General features: G+C 37.8%; 1 long non-coding RNA gene across 4 annotated transcripts in view; it reads left to right on the top strand.

The window, feature by feature from the left end:
• LOC109458377 (uncharacterized) overlaps window positions 1-13,657 on the top strand; it is a 43,133-nt gene that overhangs the window by 10,490 nt on the left and 18,986 nt on the right. The window contains exon 3 of one of the 4 annotated variants that reach the window (XR_002139213.2): window positions 3,232-4,821. The exons of 2 other annotated variants lie outside the window; for them this stretch is intronic. This is a non-coding gene — a long non-coding RNA (uncharacterized LOC109458377). Of the gene's footprint in view, window positions 1-2,819; window positions 3,037-3,231; window positions 4,822-13,657 lie in introns of those variants that run through there. One more of the 4 variants, XR_012493725.1, reaches the window with a different exon arrangement.

The raw sequence follows: 13,657 nt of genomic DNA, 5'->3' as shown, positions 1-13,657 counted from the left end.
TGTTCTTTCTTCTCTCACTTCTCATGTATCTTCTTTTCCTGCCCGGTGGACTACAGGCTCCAGAACCAGACACAGAAACAACAGCCATCGATCAAAATAGTGTAGTAATGGCAAAAAAATCAATAAATAGATCAATGGAACAAAATAGAGAGCCCCAGAATAGATCCACACTTACAAGATTTCTTTATTTTTGACAAAGGCATCAAAACAATCCAAATAGGGAAAGTCTTTTAACAAATAGCACTGAAACAATAAGATATCCAAAATTATTTTGGCTATTTTAGTTTCTTGCATTTCCATATAAATTGTAAATTTTGAAATCCGCTATCCATTTCTCCAAAGAGTCTTCAATGAGTTTGATTAACATTGCATCGATTCTATAGATAAATTTGGGGATAATTAACATCTTAACAATTTTGGGTCTTCCAATCCATGCATGTTATATTTTTCTGTTATTTAGATCCTTAATTTCTCTTAGTCATCTTTTACTTTCTTTCAATGAAGAGGCCTTGGACATCTTTTGTTAAATTTATTCCTAATTATGTTATTTAAAATAGTATTTTAAATTTTTTTATTTTCCAATAATTTGTTGCTGATATAATGACAAACAAATGATTTCTAATATACTGATAGACAATTGATTCTTTAACCTGCTTCCCTGCTAAATTCATTTATTATAGATTTTTGTGTGTGTATATTCCCTAGGATTTTCTGTGTAAGCAATCAATTGTGATCTGCGAATAGAAACAGTTTTTCTTCTTCCTTTTGAATCTATCTTTTCTCCCCCCTGCCTTGTTGCATTAGCTGAGACCTCCAATACAATAATAATAGAAGTGGTGAATGTGGATATCCTATCCTTATGCTCATTCTTAGAGGGAAAGCATTCCCTAGTTCACCGTTAAGTATGATATTAGCTGCAGGTTTTGTATTTTTCTTCTCAGACTAGGGGGGTTCTCTTCTATTCTTAATTTGATGAAAATTTGTCATGAGTAGTTATTGTATTTTGCCAAATGCTTTTACTGTGTTGATAGGCAAGAGATATATAGCTATATATATATATATCTATATATACTGTATATCTATATATCTATATACTATACCTATATAAATTAACAGATAGGTAGGCAGATAGATAGATAGATAGATAGATAGATAGATAGATAGATCTGGGACCCCTTGCTGTACAGCGTGTTCCTCTCCAATGCTTTACCCCAGAGATGTTAGCCAACTCAGATGCCACAGACTTTCATATCTGCCTCCTCAGTTCAGCAGGATCTCTATGCTCTGCTGAGACTCAAGTTGTCTGCACTATAGTTAGGAAATTGTCCCCAGGCAGAAAGCTGATCAATCATGGGACTCACCTCATGAGTTCACTTTGTCTTAGAAACTACAGTCTATGCTGTTTATTGTACACAGTCTAAAAATAGTTGCTGAATATGTTTTGTGAGGTTTTACAGTGAATTATTCCGCTATGACCAGAACTGGAAGTCAAACGCAGCAAAATTTCAAAAATGGTTTTCTCTTAATTTTGGAATAGCAGGCTTCTTCTTCTTCTTCTTTTTTTTTTTTTTTTTTTTGCTAATTTGTTTTTTCTGTATTTTCCAAATTACTCAATGACAAAGATTTTCCCTGAGTTCAGGAAAGACCTATGATTTAAAATATCAATATTTCTTTTGACACACACGTAATTTTCCTACTCCACCCTGCTTGTGGATGCACTCTACTTTGAAGGCCAACATTGAATTCTGGAATCAAGTTGAAAAGATCATTAACTAGGAGAACAGTAGAAAACAAACACTGCACCAAGGAATTGGGACCTGATGCTTCTTTTAGTATCATGTCTGCATTCCAAGTAGGAATAAGAGTAAGAGTGAAAGTCAAAAGAAAGTATGTATGCCAAATGAGATTTTCCCCATTCTATTACATAGTAAGAAAGAATTGGTTAATGGATATTGGGTAAACCATTTGAAATCTCTGCCACCAGCCTAACAATCAAGACCTAAGAAATCATCTAGTTCATAGACATTTTGCAAATGGGAAACTAAGACCTGGAGAAGTTTGTTTGCCTCCAGTTATATAGCTTATTAATGATAACAAATTGGAAGTAGAAAGAATATGGGCTTTTAAGTAAAATATTTCTAAAGTCAGATTTTGGCTCCCCCACTTCATAATTGTGCAACATTTTATGGAGTTATTTAACCTCTCTGAGTCAGCTTCTTCATCTCTAAAATAATAGTAATCCTACCTACTTCAATTGATTATTGAGAGAATTAAATGTACAAACACATAGCTAATCCCAAATAGATGATTGGTATTCAATATATCTTATCTCCATATTCCTTCCAGTTATTTGCAGAGCAAAGGTACTGTCTACAATAACTCATTTAGAGAGTATATAGTATACTGCTTTGAAGAAAGAAATTCATATGACTCAAATGACAAATACTGAAATCATATCTTGGTTATAAAACAATGGTGCTGTAAAAATTTTAAAGATATGCAGTAGAAAGAAATAAATGTACTTTAATTTATACATGTTAATATCTGTGATAGTTAATTTTACATATATACTTAACAGGGCCAAGGGATGCTCAGACATTTGGTCAAACAATATTCTGGGTGTGTCTTGAGGGTGTTTCTGGAGATATTAGCATGTGAATCAGTAGATTTACTGTAAAGTACAGCAGATTTCCCCCAGTGTGGGTGGGCTTCATCTAATCAGTTGGCGGCATGAATAGAGCATAAAAGTTGACCTTCCGTCAAGGAAGGAAGGATTTTTCCTGTCTTCAGACTCAAACTGAAACATTAACTCTTCCTAGGTCTTAAGACTGCCAGCCTTTGTATTAGAACTGAAACATTGACTCTCCTGGTTCTCAGGCCTTTGAACTCGGACTGGAACTGAATTAGCTCTCTTTGGTTTCCAGTTTGTCAACTCATCCTGCAGATCTTGGGACTTCTCAGACTCCATGACTGCATGAACCAATTCCCTGTAACAAATCTCTATAAATAAAAATAAAACAATAGAAATAATACACACACACATCCTAATGATTCTGTTTCTCTTGAGAACCCTAACACAAGCCCATAGATCTACACATGCACACCTATTCCTCATATTTTCATAGTAGTCAACAAGTGAGAATGCATTTCAGGGAATGCTTATTCAAACACACAGGAAGTTGGGAAGTACTGGGTAACACCTAACTTCTCATATCTGTTAAATCTCTTAAGGAATATATTTGCCTCTCTGAGAGCACTGCTCTTCTCCAAAAGAACATAGCCAGTTCTAAGAGAAATACAGGTGACTCAGAAGCAGCAGAACCAAAGAAGACATGTCAATCAACTCACTCCTAGAAAGGTTACCTTGAGGAATAGAAAAAATGAGTGACACTTCTGCAACATTTCCTATTCACGGTGCCCTGAAGCAACCAGCTTTTGCAATTCTCTATCTACGGCATTCTTTTTAGTGGGCTTTGCAATATCATGAATCATATTTTTGTGATCTGTCTCCTCACCAGTTAATGACTAATGGCAGCTGAATTGGGAGTGCATTAAGTGGAATACGTTTTTGTAACCCTTTCATATGTTTGTTCAAAGCTATCCTCAACTCATCATTAAATAAGTGTTTTATGATTCTGGGTTTGAAATCTCTTAAATAGAGATAATAATGCTATCTATGTATGTAATAAATATGGTAGGACAACTATAAAAAGTGAAAGTATTTTACTTTTCAGTTGAATGGAAATGGTGCAAATACAAAACATTATTGCAAACACTAGAAGGCACTATTTCTCTACAGAGGCAGAAAATGAATATAACAAATTTCTTGTATCTTAAATTCCTACTCTTGCCCAATTTCTATTCAAGAACAAAAAATGCAGTATGACAAATTTTAAAATATACATTCCTACAATGTACTAAGCAGTGTAAAGAAAAGGGAAAAGGAGGACTAGTGAGATAAAGGACACAATGAAAAAAATGTAAATAAAAAAAAGAAGATAGGAACAAAAAAGCTGCAAAGGGCGATAAAGGAGAAAAGGGATAATGAGAAGAAAATGAGGCCAAAGCAAGTTTCTTTTATACGACATACTATATGGGAACAGTTTTCACATCATAGATCTTTGTCATGCTATATTGAAAAATGCTAATTTATAATTAATCAGTGGCTCTCTAGGTCTACACTGTATCCCCTTTCCAATCTTCTGACCTATGCTATTTCTCTCAACTATACCTTACAGAGAGGATACTGGAATGTATCAGAATCCATAATAAAGAACGGTGAGAGGGGTTTGGAGTTACTATGGAAATGCAAATACTGTTTTGATATCACATTTCCCCGAAAATAAGACCTAACCTGAAAATAAGCCCTAGCATGAATTTTTCAGGATGCTCATAATATAAGCCCTACCCCAAAAATAAGCCCGAGTTAAGATCGTCAGCCAGACGGACGCATTTAGTACGTCTATTGCAACACACAACGGCTGTATTAGATTGTAAAATAATAATATTAATATATAATTAAATATAAATAATTAATATTATTGACATTAATACTTAAAATAAATGATAATACAAATTATAATTAAGTACTTGTAAATACCCAAGTGGGCGCCTTTGGATGGGAGGTAAACGCCTATGTAAACAGATGAACTCGAGACTTATTGCTGAGTGACCAATCGGAGTACACACACAATGCACGAATAATGTGTGCACTTGATAACGAATGGACATGGTTGTGTCTAATATGAATCTTCATAATTCAATATGTCATGTGTTTTAACGGATGTAAATAATGCACTTGTGTGAAATAAAGAAATGTTTTCTGAATTTTGGTGCCTGCAATTTTTCATCGCTTTTGTGTGGACCATCATTCTTAACTGTCATCATTTTTGTTGCAACTCCTGTCTCTTAAGTCTTCAATTAACACTTGATTTAATGGTAGATTTAAAGGGAATAATATTTTGACTCCCAGATTAGATGACTGCAAAAAGAAAGAGCTATTCCATCGAATAAAAGAAAGGAATTGTGGAGGATTCCTGGGGCAAGAATCTTATGGCTCTCTGCAAAGATGAAGTTGGATTTCCGAATGGTCCAAAAATGTCAAGCAGAGTATACGATAACCTCAGCCAACAGGTGGACGAGGGAAATGCTAAGAAGCGCAAGTGTAGATCAGGTCGGCAACCATTATTTCCTGAGCTGGAAGACATCATCTGTGACAGGAGAGCAAAGGCTTTGGTTGTGCGCAGGGCTGATATTCAAGCATTTGCCCTTGCAATAACACGGTTAGAAATATCCCCAGAAGAATTCAAAGCATCACAACACTGACTGGATGACTTCCTTCAGCGATATGAACTGTCTCTAATATCGACAACACTGTTCAAGCTGGAAGATACTGAAGTTATTAAATGTGCACTTGCATTCAAGTCCTTTGTTGATGGTATAGACTTTTCTAAATACCGACTCTCTAACATGATTGCTATGGATGAAACTACAGTGTTTATCGGCCAAGGATCTCAAACAACAATTGATCATAGGGGAGCCTCATCAATCTACATTCCCTCCACTGGTTACAAAAGTGCATGTGTTACCTGTATTTTGGCAATTCGTGTGGATGGAAAGAAAGCCCCACCTCTAATCATCCCTAAGGGCAAGAAAGATAAGGTTGAACATGTTTCAGGCATTTATGTTCTTGAAACCAAAAAAGCTTGGTGCACAAAAGGAGTTATAAGGAAGTGGGTCAATTTAATGCTGCCACTTGTTTTGCAAGGTGGCCAAAGAGGTCTGCTAGTCTGGGATTCAGCCAGCACTCACCGCGCTACAGACATGAAGAACTTTCTTGCGGAGAGAAGACTAGATCATATAATGATTCCCGCAGGAATGACTGCCTATCTCCAGACTCTTGATACTGCAATAAACAAGCCATTCAAGGACCATTTGCACATGGAAATCAATGATTACATTGAAAATAGAATGGAGAGAAATCAACGTGGAAACTTTGTAAAGCCTAGCCTGCAAGAGGTCGTGACTTGGGTGAAGAATTCATGGGATAAAATCACTGACAGCTGTGTTGCCAATGCACTGCGAGGAGGCTACATAAACAAGAAGTGCTCATTTAAGCAGAATTCTATTGCTGGACATGAGAGATTGGGGCCAATGGTTCTACAGGAAATGGAGTTGCAAGAAATTTAAGCCGGAATTCGGGGTTTGGAGAGTTATGACGATGTTCCAGAAGATGATGACACGACTGTATTTGAATAAATGTAGATTTTTGTATATGAATAAATGAGTAAATGTAGATTGTTGTACATGAAAAAATAAGACATCCCCTGAAAATGAGCCCTAATGCGTCTTTTGGAGCAAAAATTAATATAAGACCGTCTTATTTTTGGGAAAATACGGTAGTAGTGGCTGGTAGGAAGGAAAGTAGACAAATGTCCTACTTATCCTTCCCTAAATGGTTGTGTCTGAACACTTTGTTGAGACTTACAAAAAAAAGGGATCGTGCATAATGGAAGCTAAACCGGCTTGGACTATTTTTGGTTAGAGATAGTTTTTTTTTGTTGTTTTTTTTTAACTTTTGGGACTTCAGGTAGCACAGTAGCTTGAGATTCATATGTTGTTGGGGGGTGGGTAATGGTGGTGATAATTTTGTTTTCTTCCTTTTTTTCTAAAAGAATGCCTTCTATACCTTTTAATTCTTCTTTTTTTTTTTTTTTTTTTTTTACGCTTTTATTGGGGAAGGGGAACAGGACTTTATTGGGGAATAGTGTGTACTTCCAGGACTTTTTTCCAAGTCAAGTTGTTGTCCTTTCGATCTTAGTTGTGGAGGGTGCCGTTCAGCTTCAAGCTGTTGTCCTTTCAGGCTTAGTTGTGGAGGGCACAGCTCAGCTCCAGGTCCAGTTGCCGTTGCTAGTTGCAGGGGGCGCAGCCCACCATCCCTTGCGGGAGTCGAGAAATTGAACTGGCAACCTTGTGGTTGAGAGGATGCACTCCAACCAACTGAGCCATTCGGGAGCTCAGCGGCAGCTCAGCTCAAGGTGCCGTGTTCAATCTTAGTTGCAGGGGGCGCTGCCCACCATCCCTTGTGGGACTCGAGGAATTGAACTGGCAACCTTGTAGTTAAGAGCCCACTGGCCCATGTGGGAATCAAACCAGCAGCCTTTGGAGTTAAGAGCATGGAGCTCTAACCGCCTGAGCCACCGGGCTGGCCCAATACCTTTTAATTCTTGACAAAGGAATCCAGGAGGAGGCAGCACAAAGCTGGCTGCTTAGGATTTGATCTAGGTTTGAAGAGGCATCTTGAAGATGACTTCTATTAGTCTATCGTTGAAATCAACTTAGGAAAGGTTCCAGTCAAGGTGGCGGAGTAGATAAATGCTGTGCTCACCTCCTCCCATGACCACATCAAAATTACAACTAAATTATAGAACAATCAATCTGGAGAACCATCTGAAGACTAGCTGAATGGAACTCCTATAACTAAGGATATAAAAAGAAGCCACGTTGAGACCGGTAGGAGGGCTGGAGATATGAAATAGGCTGGTCCCATACCCACATATAGTGGTTGAGAATAGGGAGGGATATCTCAGCTAGAGAGGTCCCAGCTGGGAGCAAGGGGTTCTAGCCCTATACTGTGCTCCCCAACCAAGGGCTACAGGGCTGGGAAGATCGGCATGGATTCTGTCCTGGTCAGATGGAGGGATGTTGGAAACCCAGGCATCCTCTTAAAGGGCCCATACACAGATTTACTCATTGCGAGACACTCACCATAAGCTCCAGTGAAGGGACAGCAGCTTGAAAGTCACTAGAGACATAAGGGGAGAAACTGAATTGTATGGCTCCAGGGCTAGGGTCACCATTGTCCCTGTGTTAAGCCCTCTCCCCCCAGAGCCTGCAGATACCAAGCGGGCACCAAATTGGAATCTGCATTAACCTGGTGAACACTGTTCGTCCCACCCTGGAGACTCTCTGAGATTCCTTTCTACCCAACTCGTGTACCACCATTGACTCTTTCAGTAGCTGTGCCTGAAGGGCAGCAGGCCTTGGTCTGCACTGCAAACTTTCTTAAAAACTCTTCAAAATCTGCAGGCCCAAGACAGACAGTGGCTGGCGTCATTGTGCCCTGTGCCTTTTGCATAGTGGACCCAGGCCTGGTGCTTGTGGGAGCCAGCTTCAGGTTGCAGCGTGGCCTCTCCCAAGCATCTCCGGGCCAAGCACAGGAAGCTACCAAACTTGGATCACTTTGTAGCTCCTATCAGGAGGTCCCAGGACATGTACAGGCAGTGGCTGACTTGGCCTACAACCAGAACCCCACTCAAGAGGCCCCAGAACCAACACACCCAGTGGCCAGTTTCAGATCACGACAGAGCACCAGCTGATTAGCTCTACAAATGGAACACCCCAAAGCTGGTATCCGCAGGCAACAGAGCACCACTAGGGCAAATTCCGTTTCATGGGGTCAGACCCCACTGTGGTTGTGGCCACTCCTCACAGCCAGTCAGCTTGAAGGTCAACCCCAACCACTGATGTTCCAGCAGCAATCAAGGCTCAACTACAACAGGAGGACACACACAATTCACACAAGGGACACTCCTGGAGCACCTGACTCAGGTGACAGGGAGACTGTGCCACTGGGCCCCACAGGACACTTACTAGATATGTGCACTCTGCCAAGACTGGGAGATGTAGCAGACCTACCAAATGCATAGAAACAAGTACAGAGAGGCAGCCAAAATGAGGAAACAAAGAAACATGTCCCAAATGAAAGAACAGGGAAAAACTCCAGAAAAATAACTGAACAAAATGGAGTCAAGCAATCTAAGAGACACAGAGTTAAAAACACTGGTTATAAGGATGCTCAGTGGACATGGGGACAAATAGATCAACTCAGTGATGACGTCCAAAAGAGATAGTAAACATATAAAGGACATAGAAACCATTTAAAAAAACAGAAATGAAGAATACAATAACTGAAATGAAGAATACATTAGAAGGAATCAACAGCAGATTGGATGAAACAGAGCACGGGATCAGTGATTTGGAAGACAAGGTAGTGGAAAACATCCAATCAGAACAGCAAAAAGAAAAATGAGAACAGTTTAAGGGACTTCTGAGACAACATCAAGCATACCAACATTTACATGAGAGGAGTACCAGAAGGAGAAAAGACAGAGCAAATGATCGAAACCTATTTGAAGAAATAATGACTGAAAACTTCCCTAACCTGGCAAAGGAAATAGACACAAAAATTTAGGAAGCACAGGGTCCCAAACAAGATGAACCCAAAGAGGCCTACACTAAGACACATAATTAAAATGCCAAAGGTTAAAGACAAAGAGAGACTCTTAAAATGATGAGAGAAAAGCAGTGAGTTACCTGCAAGGGAGCCCCCATAAGACTGTCAGCTGATTTCTCAAAGAAACTTTGTAGGCCAGAAGGGATTGGCACAAAATATTCAAAGTGATGAAAAGCAAGGACTAACAACCAAGATTACTTTACCCAGCAAAGCCATCATTTAGAACTGAAGGAGCAATAAAGAGCTTCCCAGACAAGACAAACCTAAAGGAGTTCATCACCAGCAAACCAGTATTACAACAAATGTTAAAGGGACTTCTTTAAGAATAAGAAGGGGGGAGGGGCGGACATAAATATAAATAATAAAATGACAAGAACTATATACCTATCAGTAACCACTTGAAATGTAAATGACTTAATGCTCCAATCAAGACATAGGGTGCTTTAATAGATAAGAAAACAAGACCCATACATATGCTGCCTACAAGAGACCCACTTCAGATAGAAAGACACACACACGGACTGAAAGTAAAGGGATGGAAAAAGGTATTTCATGCAAATGGAAATGAAAGAAAAAAAGCAGAGGTAGCAATACTTATACCAGACAAAATAGACTTTAAAACAAAGGCTATAACAAGAGACAAAGAAGGACACTGTATAAGGATAAAGGGATCAATCCAACAGAGGATATAACACTTGTAAACATGTATGCACCCAACATAGGAGCACCTAAATTTATAAAGCAAATATTGATGGACATAAAGGGAGAGATCGATAGTAATACAGACACAGTAGGAGACTTTAACACCCCATTGACATCAATGGATAGATCTTCCAGACAGAAAATGAAAAAGGAAGCTGTGGCATTAAATGACACACTAGACCAGAAGGATTTAATTAACATTTTTAGAGCATTTTACCCCAAAGCAGCAGAATCTTTTCAAGTGCACATGGAACATTTTCTAAGACACATCACATTAGTCTACAAAAAAAATCTCAATAAATTTAAGAAGATTGAAATCATATCAAACATCTTCTGTGGCCACAATTGTATGAAACTAGAAATCAATTACAAGAAAAAAACTTAAATACACGGGGTGGCCGGTTGCGCAGTGGTTAGAGCACAGTGCTCATAACACCAAGATCACCAGTCAATTCCCACACGGGCCAGTGAGCTGCGCCCTTCACAACTAGATTGAAAACGACTTGAAATGGAGCTGATGGGTCCTGGAAAAGCACACTGTTTCCCAATATTCCCCAATAAAAATTAAAAAAACAAAACAAAACTTAAATACACATAAACATATGGAGGCTAGATAGCATGATATTAAACAATGAATGTGTTAACAATGACATCAAAGAGAAATCAAAAGGTATGTTGAGACAAATGAAAACAAAAACCCAATGAACCAAAGTCTATGGGACACAGTGAAAACAGTTCTAATACGGAACTTTATAGCAATACAGGGCTACCTCAAGAAACAAGGAAAATCTCAAGTAAACTCTCTAACCTTACAGCTAAAGAAATGAGTAAAAGAACAATAAATAAAGCCCAAATTAGGAGGAAGGGAATATTAAAGATCAACGCAGAAATATAGGAAATAGATGGTTAAAAAAAAAAAGTACAAAAGATCAATGAAACCAAGAGCTGATTCTTTGAAAAGATAAACAAAATTGATAAACCATTAACCTCATTAAGCCTCATTAAGAAAAAAAGAGAGATAGCCTAAGTGAATAGAATCAGAAATGAAAGAGAAGAAGTGGCAACTGACACCACAGAAATACAAAGGGTTATAAGAAAATACTATAAACAGTTATATGCCAACAAATTGGACAATCTCAAAGAAATGGATAAATTACTAGAAATATACAATCTTCCAATACTGAGTCAAGAAGAAACAAAATCTGAACAGACCGATAACTACTGATGAAATTGAATCAGTAATTGAAAAATTCCCAACAAACAAATGTCCTGAACTGGATGGCTTCACAGGTGAATTTTAGCAAACATTCAAAGAAGAATTAACACCTATCCTTCTCAAACTACTCCAAAAAAATTCAAAAGGAGACAAGGCTCCCAACCTCATTGTACTAGGACACCAATACACTGATTCAAAAACCAGCCAAAAACATTACAAAGAAAGATAATTATAGGCTGATATCCCTGATGAACATAGATGTAAAAATGGTCAACAAAATATTGGCATACTGAATTTAGCTATTCATTAAAAAGATCATACACCATGATTAAATGGAATTTATTCCTGGGATACAAAATTAGTTCAGTATCTGCAAATCTATTAATGTGATACTCCACATAAATAAAATGAAGGATAAAAATCATATGATCATATCAATTGATGCAAAAAAAGCATTTGACAAGATCCAGCATCCATTTATTTAAAACCTCTCAGCAAAGTGGGAATAGAGGGAACATACCTCAACATAATAAAGGCCATATATGACAAACCAAACCCACTGGTAACATCATACTCAACAGGTAAAAGCTAAAAGCATTTTCCTTAAGATCAGGAACAAGACAAGGATGTCCACTTTTAATGCTTTTATTCAACATAGTATTGGAAGTTCTAGTCACAGTAATCAGACAAGAAAAATAAATAAAAGTCATACAAATTGGAAAGGAAGAAGTAAAACTGCCATTATTTGCAAACGACATGATACTGTATAGAGAAAACCCTAAAGATTCCACCCCCAAACTATTAGAAGTGATAAATAAATTCAGTAAAGTAGCAGGATACAAAATTAATATTCAGAAAACAATTACACCTTTATACACCAATAATAATCAGAAAGAGAAATTAAGGAAACAATCCCATTTACAATTGTATCGAAAAAAATAAAATACTTAGGAATAAATTTAACCAAAGAGGTAAAAGGCCTGTACTAAGAAAATGTTAAGGCACCAAAGAAAGAAATTAAAGAAGATACAAATAAATGGAAACATATATTGTGCTTATGGATAAGAAGAATTAATATAGTTAAAATGTCCATACTAGGGCCGGCCCGGTGGCTCAAACGGTTGGAGCTCTGTGTTCCTAACTCCAAAGGCTGCTGATTCGATTCCCACATGAGTCAGTGGGCTCTCAACCACAAGGTTGCTGGTTCAACTCCCACAAGGGATGGTGGGCTGCACCCCCTGCAACTAGCAACGGCAACTGGACCTGGAGCTGAGCTGCGCCCTCCACAACTAAGACTGAAAGGACAACAACTAAAAGCTGAATGACACCCTCCACAATTAAGATTGAAGGGACAACAACTTGACTTGGAAAAAGAAAGTCCTGGAAGTACACACTGTTCCCCAATAAAGTCCTGTTCCCCCTCCCCAATAAAATCTTTATAAAAAAAAAAATGTCCATACTACCCAAAGCAATATATAGATTCAATACAATCCCTATCAAAATACCAATGACATTTTTCACAGAACTAGAGCAATAATCCTAAAATTTATAGGGAACCATAAAAGACCCTGAGTAGCCATGGCAATCTTGAGAAAGAAGAACAAAATTGGAGGTAATCACACTACCTGATATCAAACCATACTACAAAGCTATAATAATCAAAATGGCACGGTGCTGACATAAAAACAGACATATAGATCAATGGAACAGAATAGAGAGCTCAGAAATAAACCAATGCGTATATGGTCAATAAATCTATGACAAAGGAGGCAAGAATATACAGTGGGGTAAAGACAGTCTATTCAGTAAGTGGTGTTGAGAAAACTGGATGGATACACTTTAAAAAATGAAACTAAACTACTTTCTTACACCATATGTGAGAATAAACTCAAAATGGATTAAAGACTTAAATGTAAGACCCAAAACTGTAAAGCTCCTAGAAGAAAACAGGCAGTAAATTCTCTGACATTGCTCTTAGTAATATATGTTCATTGCGGCATTTTTTACAATAGTCAAGATATGGAAGCAACCTAAGTGTCCGCTGTTAGACAAATAGATAAAGAAGATGTGGTACATATGTACAATGGAATATTACTAAGCCATAAAAAGAATGAAATCTTACCTTTTTCGACAGCATGGATGGACCTAGAGAGTATTATGCTAAGTGAAATAAGTCAGGCAGAGAAAGACAAATACCATGTGAGCTCACTTATATATGGAAATCGAAGAACAAAATAAATGAACAAACAAAACAAAAACAGACTCATAGATACAGAGAACATTTTGATGGTTGCCAGATGGGAGGGGGGTTGGGAGGTAGGGTGGAAAATGTGAAAGGAGTAAGAAGTACAAATTAGTAGTTACAGAATAGTCACAGGGATGTAAATTGTAGCATAAGAAATATAGCCAATAATGTAATAACTATGTATAGTGCCAGGTGGATA

This window comes from Rhinolophus sinicus, linkage group LG02 (genome assembly GCF_036562045.2).
Source record: "Rhinolophus sinicus isolate RSC01 linkage group LG02, ASM3656204v1, whole genome shotgun sequence".
NCBI lineage: Eukaryota > Metazoa > Chordata > Mammalia > Chiroptera > Rhinolophidae > Rhinolophus > Rhinolophus sinicus.
Note: the sequence above shows the minus strand (reverse complement) of the source record. Positions and strands in the feature narration are given on the sequence as shown.